The sequence below is a fragment of the Myotis brandtii genome, unplaced genomic scaffold, assembly GCF_000412655.1.
Source record: "Myotis brandtii unplaced genomic scaffold, ASM41265v1 scaffold159, whole genome shotgun sequence".
Taxonomy (NCBI): Eukaryota; Metazoa; Chordata; class Mammalia; order Chiroptera; family Vespertilionidae; genus Myotis; species Myotis brandtii.
The window spans coordinates 2,526,798-2,541,879 of NW_005355799.1; the positions used below are offsets into that span (position 1 = coordinate 2,526,798).

The 15,082-nt window shown below is 35.4% G+C and overlaps 1 long non-coding RNA gene across 1 annotated transcript; it reads left to right on the forward strand.

The window, feature by feature from the left end:
* The first annotated feature begins 1,350 nt into the window (after positions 1-1,350).
* LOC106725380 lies at positions 1,351-14,437 on the forward strand. Its single transcript, XR_001361268.1, has 3 exons — positions 1,351-1,362; positions 11,844-11,850; positions 14,359-14,437. It is a non-coding gene; the product is annotated as an uncharacterized LOC106725380 (long non-coding RNA).
* Positions 14,438-15,082: the final 645 nt, after the last annotated feature.

Consider the following 15,082-nt stretch of genomic DNA (forward strand, 5'->3'; position numbering starts at 1 on the left):
AAGCAAATGTTTTTTTGTAAAAAAAAAAAAAATCAGAAATCTTGCCTGCTGTGTTCATGAAAGGAAGTTAGTAGATATTTGGTACAGGTTTGTAATGAATAAATAGGGCATATAAAAACTTTACAACTAAATATAGTGAATTATTTTAAGTGCTTTCCATTAAAAAGCATTCTAGAACAGTGGTTCTCAACCTTGGCTGCACATTAGAATCACCTGGGAATTTTTTTAAAATCCTGATTTCTGGGCCTCATCCTCCGGAAATTGTTTCTTTGTTACTAATGTTGTGGCCCCACCCCATAACAAAGAAACAGAATTTCCGGAGGATGAGGCCCAGAAATCAGGATTTTAAAAAGATTCCCAGGTGATTCTAATGTGCAGCCAAGATTGAGAACCACTGGTCTAAAGTAAGATCAACATTACAGTTATGAAGTAGCAATGAAAATAATTTTATGGTTGGGTCACAACATGAGGAACTGTATTTAAAGGGCCAGAAGGTTGAGAACCACTGATCTAGAGAGTTACAGTCTAACATTCAACCTATGTATTTACGTATAGAAAACAGAAAAAAATATTTAGATTAGAATTTAGGACAAATTTTTTAAATCAAATTCTGAGTCTGCCTATTTATATGGTAGCACTGAAAAGTGGTTGGTTAATTAATTGCACCTCCCTTTTCATCCTCTTTCTCCCATGCTTTTATTACAAAGGCTACAAAAGTTATAGACTTAACTACTCAAACTTCAGCTTTCCAAACTTCCTTCCTGCTAGGGGATCCATGTTCTCATTGTTCCCACTGAGAAATGTCAGTAGGTGTCTGCTGATTCTGCCTTTTTCCCTAAATTTTTCCTACTTCCTTTTGTCTGTGTAAATGATGGAAACCCTAGGAGTATAGCAGCCTTCTTATGACATGATGCGACAGGATGTGTATGTGAAGGCCTGAGAAAGATCCCGGGTCCTTGTTGGCATAATAGAGAGACCATATCAGTACTGCATTAAAGATCTCCACATTTGTTGCTATATTAGACAATCTTTGTGTATTTAAGTTTTTAATTGTATGTTTTTCTATTATTTGCTGCTAAACCCATACCTAACTGATAGAAGTCACACATCATTTAGTTATCTTTTTTTTTTTTTAAGTCAGATATGTTTCTTGGTTTGGGATTCCACAGTGGCAGTCTCTGGGACACTGATTCAAGTGCAAGTATATTATTTCTGATGGTGATCTCAGGAAATATCAGTAGGGAGTGAAGAAATGAGTCAAAGGAGGGAAGGATGTCAGTAAAGGGACATTATCCATTACCAGAGATGCAGAGAGAACTTGGAATAGTTGCTTGGACGCCTGCTTAAAGTTCTATCTGACTGGTGGCTTCTGAAGAGTATGGTTTATGGTGGAATCAGTAAATCCCATGGCCAAGTGCCTATTGTCATAACTCCTTCAGCATACAGAGAAAACAATTGCACATAAAATGTGTGTAATCTTGAACCTTGGACATTGATGCAGGTAGAGGCCCTGCAAGCAAAAATGTAAACACATATTGGGGAATCATTCCAATACCAACAAGGATGAATTACCTTTTTTTCAGTATGTAGGGCACCAGTGCAATCAACTTGCCACCAGTGACTACTTTCTAATTAATGGTATTCTATTGAGGGCTTTCTACCACTTTCAGTTTTATATTTGGGATTTTGTGCTTTCCAACTCTCTTTAGGCTCTAATGGATTAGCTATCCAGGATTTCCTGAAGATTGGGCCTCCTGGTTGTCATTCTCACTTCCTGTTCATTGCCATAATTATATCCATATCTCTGATAGTTAAGTGCTGCTGCATGGCCTCTACAATTAGAAATTACCATCATTTTCATTGACACTAGGTAGCCCAGTTCTGTATAACATTAGTCCCTACCATTAACTTCTATGGAAGAGAGTTACTAATTCTCAACAATATTGATTTACTCTTTACTAATTCATTCCCTATAACTTTAGAGAAAGGAGGATTCTCTGAGCCTTACCAGGGAGCATAGACAACTCATTGATTCTTCAGTCTTTCATAGTAAAGCCATTCTAACATCCCATATCACTAAGAGTATTAAAATCATCTTTACTATTTTCCAACAAAGTTCTGGCAAATCCACCTCATTTTCTATGGGTTGGAATTTTTTCCAAATTCTAAGAAGCCATATTAACTCTGCCTTTGTGAAGCCTTTCTGATTTCAAATCAAGTTCACTACACATTCCCCTGTATCATATACAGAGAAGGCAAAAACCAAGATTATATACTTTGATTACTTACATTTTTTAATATGTTGCTAAAGTTGAACTCCTCAGGATGGAGACCATTTAAAAAAATCAGTTCAGGTTTTATGAAACTGGAATACCTTATCTTATCACAAATTATTGATCCATCAGATTGTTTACTCTTTCACATAGGGAACATATTTTTTAAATAAAAGAAAAATGTGCCTGTTATTTTTAAGTAAATCATATTTTAGGGGACTGTCTTTAAGCAACAGTCTAGGTAAAGTATTTATAACCAAAATATCAATCTTATTTTCCTCTAAGGCAAAGGCAAATTTTTAGCCACATGCCAGAGAAAGAAATCAGTGTGGTAGGCATGATGGTTTCTTAAAAAAGTTTTGTCTCTCTTGTAAACTGTTAAATGTAAATGTAATCGTAATTCACTTCCCTAGGGACATCCAGTCCCATAAAATTAAAAGTTAAAGCTTTATACATTCAAGTTCTTATTTAAAATTAGAACCAGAATTAGTGTTACTTAGATATGTCTTATTTGTTTTTAGTTATTAAGTTAACCTTAATTTTCATCCATTATTGGTTATCAATAAATTAAAGCTTTTTGCAATTTTAAAGCATGTTCAGATTTCATAAATTTTACAAACTGTTAATTCTTTCCTAGAGAAATGCTGTTAATCAAGATAATACACCTAATTGATTTAAGCTAGCATTTGGTCTTTGCCATTAAAGTATAAACAGAAAATTATTTGTGAGTAGTAAGCACACATTTCACACCTAATATAAGTATTTAAATCTAAAATACAATACTATTCTCTAATTTGGCAAATAATATTAATTAGAATGTAGTTTTATGCAATATAGATATTTACAACTATTTCTTTTAAAAAATCCTATATTAATTCTATGGACTCTAAACTTGAAGTTTAGGAACTCATTTATAAGTTTTCTTCAAATGAGATTCATGATTCCTCATAATAAATATTTAACTGTAAGTCATAAACTGAAAAAAACCCTGTAAAACTTCAAGAAAGCCTTATACAATGCTATTGTTATCACAAACCCATAATTAATAACTGCATAACATCCTATATAATAAAGAGGTAATATGGAAATTGATCCTCATGCCCTCACAAAGATGGCTGCCTACAACCAGGCCAGCAGGGGGATTAGTGAGGGACAACCAAACGACTGAACAGCAGGCTACGTGGGGTGACCAGGCTGGCGGGGGGCGGGCCATGAAGAGCAATTAGGCTGGCAGGTGGGCAGTTGAGGGCAACCAGGCCAGCAGGGGGCAGTTGGGGGCAACCAGGCCAGAAGGGGGGCAGTTAGGGGTGACCAGACCATCAGGGGGCAGCTGGGGGAAACCAGGCTGGCAGAGAGGGGCAGTAAGAGGCTACCAGAATAGCAGCAGGGGTAGGTAGGGGCAACCAGGCCAACAGGGAGGGGAGGTTGCAGTTGGGGTGATTAAGTTGTCAGGGAGGGCAGTGAGGGATGACTAGGCCAGCAGGGGGGCAGTTGGGGGCAACCAGGCCAGCACACAGAGGCACTGAGGGGTGATCAGGCTGGCAGGAGGGGGGCAGTTAGGGATGACCAGGCAGGCAGGCAGGTGAGTGATTAGGATCCAGCAGTCCAGGATTGTGAGAGGCATGCCCCTGGGATCGGGCCTAAACCAGCAGTCAGACATCCCCTGAGGGGTCCTGGATTGGAGAGGCTGCAGGCTGGGTTGAGGGTACCACCCCCCATGCATGAATTTTGTGCACCAGGCCTCTGTTTTTAATATTATAGAAAATTTTAAAATTAATCATGCAAATTTGAGGAAAGAACATCAGATTTTTAAATTTATTTTTCCAAACAAAGCAGCAAAAGTCTTGACCAATAATTACACAGTAAAAAGCAACGTCAACAAGCAAGTTAAGAATTGCCTGAAGCTCTTTCAAGGTTACATCTTAATATCCTTGAAAGGAGACACTTTAAAAATATAAGATCTTCTGAAATGAGCAGGCTTGTTATATTATTAGCCTACTAAATAGATAGAAAAAAACATTTGCACAAAAAGTATTTTAAAATGTTATATGAAACAAATATATATACTTATATAGAAATAATATATATTCTTATATAATACTAGAGGCCCGGAGCACAAAATTTGTTCACGGGGGCGGTGGGGGGAGATCCCTCAGCCCTGCCTGCATCCTTTCCAATCTGGGATCCTGCTTGCAATCTGAAACCACTGGCTCCTAACTGCTCACCTGCCTGCCTGTCTGATGCCCCTAACTGTTTTCCCCTCTTGGCCTGATAACCCTAACTGCCTATCTGCTCTCCCCTCCTGGCCTGATCCTCCTGTCTATCTGCTCTCCCTTCCTCTTTGTGCGCAGATGTGCTGAGGCCCCCAGTGCAGGTGTGCTGGGAGCTCTCCCACATGGCCCCACCCCTGTCCTGATTGGTCATTACGTGACAGCATCCCAGGCAATTTGCATATTCCTCTATTTTTAGTATAGATTTCTACATAATATCTACACTAATAAAAGAGAAACATGCAAATTGGTGTCTCTCCACTACACCCACCAGCCAATCAAAGCAACTATGCAAATTAACCCAACAAAGATGGCTGTTAATTTGCATATGCAGGCGCAGAGCGAAGACTGAAGGCTCCGGCTGGAGTGAAGATTGAAGACTGAACACTGAAAACTGAAGACTCAAGACTGAAGAGGCTTGGGTCCCGGGTGCCGGAGGAAAACTGGTGCCAGCAGCCAGGGGAAGGAATGCTTATTGTGCTAATCTTCGTGCAATGGGCTTCTAGTTTATATATATAATTCAATTGCATTAGATTCAATATTTTAATAACTTAATAATAAAACAGGAGACTTCCCCAAAATTGGACACCCAGGATCAAATTCCCAGCAGCAGGATACAGAGTAGTTTAGAAAGTGGGCCCTAAAATCACATGCTCTAAAAGTCTCAGCTCAATAAGTACTGACTCATTAATGATGTGTCTCACTTTCCTTATATCATACCATGACACTCACAGAATAACCTCCTTGACTTATTTTGGCAGTCAGCTGAGATAGTGAGTATAAAGCACCGAGCCCAGGTGATTCCAAGAACTTGAAAAATGTTTGTCATTCTTTTGGAAATGGTAGCTATGATGGTGGTGGTGTTTCTTTCTATAGGGTCAAATATTTCCCTGTGCCTTTTGGAGGCTTTTGGTGAAAAGTTTAAGAAGTAAGTTGACACAAATAAGCATTAGACATTTCTCAAACTAGATATTCAGTTTTCTGTGATTATGTGCAACATTTCCATACCTTAATATCCATCACTTAAGAAGGGCTTCCCACCATCTCAGTCTTTGAAATCCTACATATTCTACAATTATTTTTTCTCTCTTTCTTGACTTCTTCCCTGATCATATTAGCTAAAAATAACTTCTCCTTCCTCTATTGAAGTCATTATGCTTTATTTACATTTTGAGTGCTATGATTATCTAGAGATATGTACTATCTCATTTTCTCCTAACAAACAGCCTAATGAAATAAATATAATTATCATTCCAATTTTCCAGATGAAAAAACTGAGGGTACATAAATTATACTTATTTTCCAAAGTCACCAGCAAGGAAGCAAAGTGATTGAGACAGGTCTAGCAGCCTTACATGTTTACCTTCCAAAATAACTCTTTCCTACTGCCTCAGTCTCATATATGTCACTAAATAGGCCATCTTGGGTTGTCACTACTTGTATCCATGGCTTATTTCTCTTACTAAATTATAAGCTCCTAGAATTACAAACTAAATTATAAGCTCCTTAATTACAATTTTTTTCTCTTGTTATTTATAACAAAAAGGACAATCAAGGATAACAGGAGGGAAGAAATGCTTTTATCTGACCTTGCTGAACTCAAGGAAATACTAACACTCTCAAGGGAAATGAGCATGGAGAGATATCAATACTATAAAGATTCAGACAATTGTCTTAACTTTCAGAAGTTATGCCAAGGAAATCTGAATCTTTGTCATGTCACTATTGATGATACATGTAAACTTTCATAGGGTCATGAAATAAATAGTGATGAACCATTCACTTCCAAAGCTTTTGTTTCCTCTGAAGGCTGACATGGGGTGTCATATGAAGTCATGGGTGCCATTATACTTGCTGCAATCAATACTGTAATTAAAGGGACTAGCATCTGAAGAAATTGATCAAAGAGATCCAAACCTATATTCCCACTTTATATGACTTCAAAGCAATAAAAAACAAAATAGATATGCTGCACACACACCAAAAAAAAACAACAAAACACACACACACACACACACACACACACATAAAACTGACATTTCCTAGGAGTAATTGTTCAGAAAGATATAAATCAAGAAATAAACAAGGTTTTATACAAATTACAGATGTGTAAGTAGCCATTTTCAGAAATAAAACAAAAAATAAACATGATTTCTAGTCAACAGTGTCTACTTCTCTCAGATTTTTCACATTCAACACAGAACTGACATAATGCTTTGCACTTTTATGTTTTTGTCAATAAGATTAAGATATCAATGGCAAGCTAACATAACAGTTAAGATCAGCATTTCTACTGCATAAGAGGAGGTCTTTGATTTGCCTGCACAAATTCAATACTAACTCATTAGATGTAACTATAACTTATTACTTTGTTTATTCGAAGATAATGCCTCAATATTTGGCCCTATGAATAAAGCAAATAATTTCATGTAATCTTAGATTTGAAGTGCATCTTAAATATCGTTGTAGAAAGTACTTGAGTGGCTAAAGGATTCCCAGAGTTTGAAGACAAAGTCAGATAAAGGTTACTGTCTGAAACAAAGTTATAAAGATCATAACATTTCAATAACAGGTTTAATTAAATATATTGAGCATTTACCATGTTACTTACATGTGTCCTCATATTGATTGTTCTCATTAATGGATTCTATTATTATTTAGTGAGACATCTTACATTCAAGTGACAAAAAACTCAAGCCTGCTTAAACAGAAAAAGAAAAGAATACAGTGAAGAAATGGAGGAGAGGAGAAATGCTATGAAACCTAAACAAGATTGCAGATGGACATCAGATATTGACTAGAACTGAGAAATATAAACTATTAAGAGTTTTCATTTCTATCAATGATGCTTTTCTTTATATATCTTCATTACTCTTCTTTCTGATTCTTTATCCATATAGAACATTATGATCATATCACAGCCCCTGATTTTATGTGTTAAATGTTGTCTATAAATCACTTGCACTCTCATAACCAACTCTAATATCCCCTAAAAAAGAGAATCTAATTGGCATCATTGTGTCATATATCCAATCCAATCTAATCATTAATGCCTGGAAGACAATGTTACATGCCTTTATATAGCTACCATAAATTGTTTGTAGTAAATAGTAGCAAAACTATTATAAATTATAAAGATAATCCAACTATATTAATACACATTAGTAATTTATCCAAAGATCCAAGACATTGCACACAATCCAATCAAAGAGATCACTCACATCTAAGTTTCCTGAAAAACTATAAGCCACTCGTCTCTTTTGTAATGTGTGTGAGGTGATCTCTCTATTTTGAAACAGAAAAGCTGTGACCTGAATTGAAAATTTAAAAAAGAATAGCTATATATTAAAAATGAGTCCATGCTAACCAGGTTTGTCTAAGAGAAAATGGTTGTCATAAATATTCTAGTAACTAAATAAGTATGTTCTTTAGTATAATGTATATAACTCTTGAATCTACCCCATCTTGAATGAAATATTTCTAAATATCACTCAGTTGACTTTACTCTTCTTTTGTGAACACCCTATGGTCATATAACTTACACCTTCAATTTTATTTTTAGCTTTATACAAAGGAAATATTGATCCTGATCATAGGCTCAAGACTTCTCATCATTAGCAAAGTGTACTTCCCATTCTAAAGAAATAAAAACTGATTACCCTTAAATGAACAAATGCCTTAATCATTGCTCTTTTTATGTAAAAGAAAATGTTCAGTCACAGGAAAAGAAAAATGCATTTTTTAAAATCCAAGACATGCTCCTTATATACCTAATCCAGACAGATCATAATGACTTGCCATTTACTGAAGTTGGAAAAATTACTCTCTTATAATAACAAACTCTAAAAAAAATTTTAATAGCTCAATATATTTCAACAGGGTGCTAAGTCTAATGTTTACTGACAAGATATCTAAGTGAAAATTCTTATAGCAAGGAAGCTCATACAAATAGGGTAGTAAGTATGTGTTATAATGAAAGTTCAATGACATTAAAACTGGCTAATTCAAAATTTTACCACCCCTACTTGAAATATTAAGAAACTGCTTTTGAAAAAAACAACAACTATTTTCCAACTATACAAGTATATGTACATTTTATGGAATCTACTTTTGAACAGTGGAAGAATAAAGACATTGGCTATGGTTGAATTGGTAACTCCAATTTATTCGCTTTACTAATGTTGAGATTTCATTTTAGGATGATTAGTAATGATTATAAGCAACTAATTTAAAAGGTCATTAGGTGAAAAAAATTCAAGCAGAGAACATCAGAATTCTTTAAATTAATGGTCTTTGTTTTTTTAGTTGCAAAACCTTTTTTTAAGTGTAGGACACAACACAACATGTATGTAACACTACTGTAATCAGAGTGTATTCTGGTTAATGAAAAGGGATGAGAAGTATAGGATCACTCTAATGAACTCTTTTATTTCTGTGCAAGCTGACTTTGAGTTACCTCTTAAAGCCCTCTGGAACACAGTTTACAAACCACTATTTAAATTAAAATTCTTCTTATGGTTTTCATAATTTTCACAATAAATTCCAAACATATAAATAAAAAGTGATATGTTTTTACAGTAGTTGCAATGTACTCTCTGGATTACATTGTTTCTAAACTGTTCCTTGATTCATAATAATTTCATTTTCTGCAATGGAATAGTTTACAGCTATCTGGTAAGTGCCATGTTTTCATAGACCTTCCACCATCATGAGCAGCTAGATCCCGGCTAAAACTTTCCTTTCTTCACATGGAACTTAGAAAAGTGCTTACATAAATTAAGGAAATAATGCTGACTTACAAAAATGCCTGTCACTTTTTTTTCCTGGAATACCTTTTTACTTTTTTAGGAAGTTACAAAGCAACACTATTTGATTTCTTCACTTTACTACACCCAAATGATAAAGCATTTAAGGCCACAACTTTATGACAAACTTTATGACATTCTCTTCAGCAGTATGAATGTATTATGCTCTATCTCTCTCATTCTCTGATTGAAAAACAATGTTAACAAACAAGATGGTGATGCCACATTTTATTAAGGTTACTTACTTGCTTATATCCCTATTAATAATACTAAAATATTTCTATTAATAATAGTCAAATATTTCACCAATATTCAGTTTATTTATCATGTTTACATACTGATTATCATTAATAATGTATGGAATTTAACTGCATTATCCTCTAGGAGAACTGTGCAGGTATAGGTATATATGCTAGAAGAGAAAAAAATGAGGAGGAGGAGGAGCACTAACTGTCACTTAGATTATTCTTGGAGACCCATGCACTGAAGCAACTAAAGGTGGGCAACCAGAATAAACCGGGAGACGAGAAGGAAGAAAAGTGCAGACAGCCCACAGATGCAGCCCTGTAGCTAGGAGCTCATGGCTCAGCAAGGAGAGGGGAGAAAGCCAGTGGTAGCAGGCACTTCCCTCTGCTGAAGGAACAGAGAGCTGGGGCAGGGGAGGAGCAGCCCAACAGAGTGAGCAGCAAGCAGAGAAAGAGTGAACTGTGAGTCAGCAGATGCCTGACAGAGCACGGGGTTTGGCCATGGGGTTTTCCTTTGTCCAGTCAGGTGGTGGTGTTTCAGACAAAGAAACAGAACCACAGAGCCATGATACTGCTTGGACTCCCATAACTAGCTTCCTGTTGCCCTTGGAGTCAGGTCAGGGAGCATATTATCTGTAAACCAAGAGCTGTTGCAGTAGAATCACTGTTTCCCTCTGTGACTAATCCCCAGGATGGGTGCTTGGGGTAGTACCCCATGGAGTTAAGGGATCACCATTATGGTGAGGGCAAAACAAACCCCACTCTAAGCAGCAATGCTGTACTGTCTTACAGATGCCACAGAGGTTCAAGACTGGAAGACCACAGAAGTAAAAATCTAGCAATTCAGCACCATCTACTGAAAAGTAGTAGAAAGACCTCTTCAGAGATAAATGTGAAAGCAAAGGAGGACAGAAAATACCATGAAGAACCACAGTAACAATGATGACTAGAAAGAAAATGAAAAATCCCCAGAAGCAGGCAGGAACATATGGAAATAAAGATTTCAAGATTACAGTTCTGAAAATACTCAACAAGATGTGAGAAAATGCTAACAGGCCATTAAATGCACTCAGAAAACAAATCAATGAACAAAAGAAGTATTTTACTAAGGAAATTGAAACTTTAAAAAATAACCAATCAGAAATACTGAAAGTGAAGCATGTAATTAAGGAGAGTAAGAGTGAACTACTGACCATAGAAAACAGAACCAACCAGATAGTGAAAAGATATCAAAAATAGGAATCTATAAATGATGCAGAGGGAAGAAGAGAGAGACCTGAGAGTAAAGAAAAATGAAAGATCTCTACAAGACCTATCTGACTCCTTCAGAAAAAGTAATATTAGGCATTGCAGAGGAGAAAGAGAGGGAGCATGGAATGGAGAGTCTATTAGAACAAATAGTGGATGAGAACTTCCCAAATCTATGGAAAGAACTAGATACTTGAATCCAAGAATCAAACAGAACACCTAGTTACCTCAATCCAAAGAGGCCCTCTCCAAGGCACTTGTTATTCAAACTATCAAAAATTAATGACAAAGAAAAATTCTTAAATCAGCCAGGGAAAAGAAGGAAATGACCTACAAAGGAAACCCCAACAGAATTTCATCTGAATTCTCAGCAGAAACTCTACAAACCAGAAGAGAGTGGAACCAAATATTAAAATGTCTGAAAAAGAGAAATTACCAGCCATGAATAATATATCCAGCAAAATTATCCTTTAAATTGAAGTAGAAATAAAGATGTTCCCAGACATACAGAAGTGTGGGGATTTTATCACCAGAAAATCTCCATTGCAGGAAATACTTAAGGGAGTTATTCTACCTGAAACAAAGATAGATCATAAGATCACAACACTGTAAGATCACCAAAAAATGTACAGCATAAACAGGGATAGTTTTTGACAACAAAACCATTCAAGGGGGAGGAGGAAAGGTCTGAACTGGCAAAGGAAGATAAAGATTAGATGCATTCAAAAGGAAAAAAAAAACTACGGTATATATGCAACTTCATTTTTATAAACCTAATGGTAACTAAACACAAAAATCCTTAAACCAGGACATATAGCTTAAAGAAAGAGAAAACAAAAGAAAGATGTATGGAACACAACAGATAGAAGCATGAAGGAAAAGAACCAATGGAGGCACAGGCCTACCAGAAAACAAAAGATAAAATGGCTACAGAAAATCCTTATATATCAATAATTACCCTAATTGTAAATGGTCTGAATTCACCAATAAAGAGGCACAGAGTAGCAGAGTGGATAAAAATCAAAACTCAACCATATGCTGCCTATGAGAGACACATCTGCAAAGACAAAGTTAGATTTAATGTAAAAGGATGAAAAATGATTCTCTAAGGAAATAACATCCACAAAACAGCAGATGTAGCCATACTTATATCTAACAAAGTATTTTTCAAAATAACAAAGATAACAAGAGACAAAGATGGACACTTAATAGTGATAAAGGGAACACTACATCAAGAAAACATAACACTTCTTAATATATATGCACCCAACCAGGGAGCATTGAAATATATAAAACAACTACTCACAGAACTAAAGGGAGAAACAGATCAAAACACAATCATAGTTGGAGACCTTAATATTCCATTGACAGCTCTAGACAGATTAACCAAACAAAAAATCAATTAAAAAAATTATTGGCCTTAAATGAAACACTAGACCAAATGGATATAATTGACATTTACAGAACATTTCATCCCAGAACATCAGACTATACAGTCTTCTCCAGCACACATGGAACATTCTTAAGGACAGACCATATGTTGGGTCACAGAACTAGCATCAACAAATTCAAGATGATTGAAATTATACCACACATATTCTCTGACCATGATGCCTTAAAATTAGAAATCAACTGCCAAAAGAAAGTAAAGAAACACACAAATATGTGGAGATTAAACAAAATACTACTAAGAAATGACTGGGTCAAATAAGAAATAAAAGATGAGATCAAAAGATATATAGAGACAAATAAGAATGACAATACAATATATCAAAAACTCTGGGATACAGCAAAAGCAGTAATAAGAGGGAAGTTTTTTTTTATCAGTATAGGCCTATCTGAAGAAACAAGAGAAATTCCAAGTAAACGATCTAACATCACATCTTAAAGTACTAAAAAAAAAGAACAAAAGCAACCCAAACTCAGCAGGAGAAAAAAAATAATAAAAATTAGAGATGAATTAAGTGAAATAGAGAACAAAAAGACTACACAAAAAGTGAATAAAACAAAGAGCTGGTTCTTTGAATAGATTAATAAAATTGACAAACCCCTGGCTGGACTCAATAAGAAAAAAAGGGGAAAGACCCATATAAACAAAATCAGAAATAAGAGAGGAGAAGTCACCACAGACATCACAGATATTCAAGGATCATATTAGAATATTATGAAAGGCTTTATGCAACCAAATTCAATAACCTGGAAGAAATTGATAAGTTCCTAGAAATATAGAACCTTCCTATACTAAATCATAAAGAATTTGGTAATCTAAAATAGACCGATCATCAGTGAAAAAATTGAAACAACCATCAAAAACCTGCCAAAAAACAAAAGTCCAGGACCAGATGGCTTCACAAGTGAATTCTACCAAACATTCAAAGAAGATTTAAAACCTATCCTTCTCAAAATCTTGCCAAAAATTGAACAGGCAATACTTCCCATCACATTCTACAAGACCAATATAACCCTGATACCAAAAACTGGCAAAGGTAACACCAAAACATAATACTACAGACCAATATTTCTGATGAATACAGATGCAAAAATCCTAACCAAAATATTAGCTAATCAAATACAACAGTACATACAAAAAGTAATACATCATGATCAATTGGGTATCATTCCAGGGACACAAGGATGGTTCAACATACACAAATCAAACAATGTAATATGCCATGTTAACAAAATAAATATACCATTTTCAATTGCAACCAAAAGAATAAAATATCTAGGAATAAACTTACCAAAGAACGTGAAAGACCTATATTCTGAAAATTACAAAGCATTACTAAAAGAGATTGAAAAAGATGCAACAAAATGGAAAAATATCCAGTGTTCATGGGTTGGAAGAATCAACATAGTTAAAATGGACATATTACCCAAAGCAATATACAGATTTAATGAAATCCCCATCAAAGTCCCAATGTCATTTTTAAAGAAATAGAACAAGAAATCATCAGATTTGTATGGAACCACAAAAGACCCTGAATAGCCAAAGCAGTTCTGAGAAAAAAGAACAAACCTGGAGGTATCACACTACCTGACTTCAAATTATACTATAGAGCTACAATAATCAAAACAGCATGGTATTGGCAGAGAAACAGACACACAGATCAATAGAACATAATAGAGAGCCCAGCTCTAAAACCACATGTATGTGGACAGATAATTTTTGGCCAGAATGAGCCAGAAACACACAATGGAGTAAAGTTAGTCTCTTCAATAAATGGTGCTGGAAAAACTGGAAAGCCACATGTAAATGAATGAAACTGGCTTATAGTTTGTTCCATGTACAAAAATTAGTTCAAAATGGATTAAAAACCTAAATATAAGGCCTGAAATAATAAGTTCCATAGAAGAAAATATAGGCACCAAACTTATGGACCTTGGTCATAGAGAACATTTTATGAACTTGACCCCAAAGGCAAGGAAAGTAAAGGCAAAAATAAATGAATGGGACTATTTCAAACTTCTGCACAGCAAAAGAAACTGACAACAAAACAAAGAGGCAGAAAACCAGATGAGAAATGATATTTACAAACAGTAGCTCCAACAAAGGTTTACTTTCCAAAATATACAAAGAACTCATAAAACTTAACACCAAACAAGCAAACAACCCAGTCTAAAAGTGGTCAGAGGACCTGAAAATACATCTCTTCCAAGAAGACATACAAACAGCCAAAAGATATATGAAAAGATGTTTAACCTTACTGGCAATTAGGGAAATGCAATTCAAAACTATAATGGATACCACCTTTTACCTGTTAGAATGGCCATTATCAACAAGAAAAGCAATAACAAGTGTTGGAAAAGTTGCAGGGGAAAAAAAGGTACCCTTTCACTGCTGGTGGGAATGTAGACTGATATAACCACAGTGGAAAGCAGTCTGGTGATTCCTCTAAAAATTAAGGATAGAACTACCAGAATCTAGCTACCTTATGACTCAGCAATCCTTGGTATATACCTGAAAAACTTGAAATCATGTATTCACAAAGATATATGCACCCCTCTGCTCATTGCAGCATTATTCATGGTGGCCAAGACATGGAAGCAAGCAAAAAACATGGAAGCAAGCAAAATGGCCTGTGAAAAAGGACTGGATTTGGTACATATACACAATGGACTATTACTCAGCCATAAGAAAGGATGAAATAGTGCCATTTGCAACAACATGGATGGACCTTGAGAACATTATGCTATGTGAAATAAGTCAGTCAAAGAAAGCTAAGAACTGTATGATTTCA